Source organism: Alosa pseudoharengus, unplaced genomic scaffold (assembly GCF_046254945.1).
Source record: "Alosa pseudoharengus isolate Yale_2024_CS ecotype anadromous, Long Island Sound unplaced genomic scaffold, YU_APseudo_1.1 YU_APseudo_1.1_scf_9, whole genome shotgun sequence".
NCBI classification, from domain to species: Eukaryota; Metazoa; Chordata; class Actinopteri; order Clupeiformes; family Clupeidae; genus Alosa; species Alosa pseudoharengus.
In genome coordinates, this window is record NW_027468881.1 from 40122493 (window position 1) to 40124733 (window position 2241).

Consider the following 2241-nt stretch of genomic DNA (forward strand, 5'->3'; position numbering starts at 1 on the left):
GCTGTACCTCATACATTACATCCACAAACTTATAATTAAAAAAGGAGTTGTGGTAATTTACCATTTTGAAACACCAAATGACAGTAACATGGTCAACAATGTTATTTGCAATATATTTATTTACAGAAATTAACAAATTATGGTATTTACACATGAACCCTTCCTTTTTGTATGGTGCCTTTGAAGCAACATGGGCCATCATTCTAAATTTGCAGTCTCCTGGAAAGCTGATCCTGTGGAAGACATGCAGTGTCGTTAGACATACACGCCATTTTATATAGTTCAACATATTGTTACTAATCTGTATAGTGCTATTTTGCCTAGACTGAGTTACAGGCAAGGTTACAATGAAGGCATGCACGTGCATCACATAACAAGACCATTGAATTTCGTCCACATCCTCCTCCACGATGCTCATGTCATGTAGGCTTTGTAAAAAATATATATAAATGCTTATATCATGAAAATATACAATAGAGAATGTCATCGGGTATAGACATTATGAGCATTGATGGGTTACCTCTGTTCAAGGTTCTCAATTTCAGGGGCTTCTGCAATTGCGCCAAGATGCTCATCTGAAATGAATAAGCAGAGCGTTTCACAACATATAACAGTACATAAAATGGTAAACACCAAGATATTAAAAATATACTTTCAGTTATTATCAAACAACAATCACATAGAATCAACAATTGTTTTCATGCAGTGAAAAACGTTCAGACAATTTAGTAGGCTACGTCTACAATTAATAAGACTACAGGACATGCCTCAGGATGTGAACGTCACCCTTGGAATTGGCTACACTAGCATTATCAGATTAGGATATATTTAGGCTACAAAGCAAAAGCAATGAAAAATAACTACAATTTAGTGCCCTTTGCCTGTGATCCGTCATAGCAGATTTATGTTACAACAACAATCCTTTTTCATCGACGCGAGGAAAAGTATCCCAGACGTCATTCTAGCGTTATGGACAACCATGCTATACTAAGCCAAGCAACTATAAAACTTCGAATTTACACCATAGACTGTATGTTTACACGAATAGGCCAAATTACCTGTCGAGGAGAAAGCAGGCCATTTCGGCGTCCCTTTTAAAATCCTTGCTCCTCACGAGCTCTTTCCATCTTAGAAAAGCCACTCCAATATTGACTTTGGTCTGTTGTTTTTCCGGTCGCGTTGGCGTTTTAATTCTCTTTTTCGCTTCCTTGGCGACTCCTTTTCATGTCCTCGAGAATAGTTGTAATCCTCCATTTTCAACAGACTTTCAAATCTGCCGGCAGTCGCGAGTAGACTGATCATGCAATGAGTGTTGCCTACAAGCGCGAAAGGCGGAGCTGAATTTCCAGGAATGTCCCTCGTTGGCGAATGTATTTCAAAGATGGAGGCGCAACATGGATTCAGCCATTTGCGCGACTCGCGCGTATGTATTTGGAATATCAGATTCTACACTTACGAGAATACTTTGATTAGTAAGTGGAAATAATTACACATGAATGAGCACATATTTTTGAAAGAACAAATGGGTTTTTGCTAAGAATTAACTCAAAAAAGTACACAATGTAGCTTTAAGTCAGTCACTCGTTCTTGGCAGAGTGAACCAGAAGAAGCAGAGTGATTATGGCTCTGTAGCCTAGGCAAAATGGGGACTTGGAACCTTTTCATCAATATAATCTTTTTTGCCAAGACTTTAAACCTGTTTGTCGGCATAGCCTACTGGGTCTTTGTTCCTTTATGAATGAACACATTTAAAAAAAAAGAAATTAGCTGATAGCCGTAGTCTACTCTATTTACCTTCAATATGTCAATGTAATGTCAAGGTGAATGAACACATTAGCTACTGCTGTTTTGTCTAAAAGTACACATAATCATGAAGTTGCAGCTATATTTGCCGCTACAATTACAGTGTTGTGTTGACCGTTTTCACAAACGAGGAGCTGAGAACCTGCATTCCACGATTCACTGCTGAACTGCGTTGTAGGCTACCGGAAATGCGAATGAACGAAAGAACGAACGATTCAGAACGAATCATCTTGGCGAACTGAACGACGCGAACTGTGTCATGAGAACGAACGACAAAATCCACCTCTAATCAGAGGCAAGGAGAACGCTACTGCGCATGCGCACAAGTTAATTACGGGATGTGTAGTTTTAGGGAGCCCCAGATTGTATGCATTAGGAGCTGAGACCGTTGAATTCACAGGTGACACCTGTGCCAGTGTTCTAATTAGCCCGGGAAAT

The 2241-nt window shown here is 39.4% G+C and overlaps 1 long non-coding RNA gene across 1 annotated transcript; it reads right to left on the reverse strand.

Annotated features, from left to right (window-relative positions):
• Nucleotides 1-213: 213 nt before the first annotated feature.
• On the reverse strand, nt 214-1171 carry LOC143115444 (uncharacterized). The gene is made up of 3 exons (XR_012985097.1): nt 1059-1171; nt 521-575; nt 214-233 (listed from the first exon to the last, which is right to left on the reverse strand). It is a non-coding gene; the product is annotated as an uncharacterized LOC143115444 (long non-coding RNA).
• Between the last annotated feature and the right edge of the window lie 1070 nt (nt 1172-2241).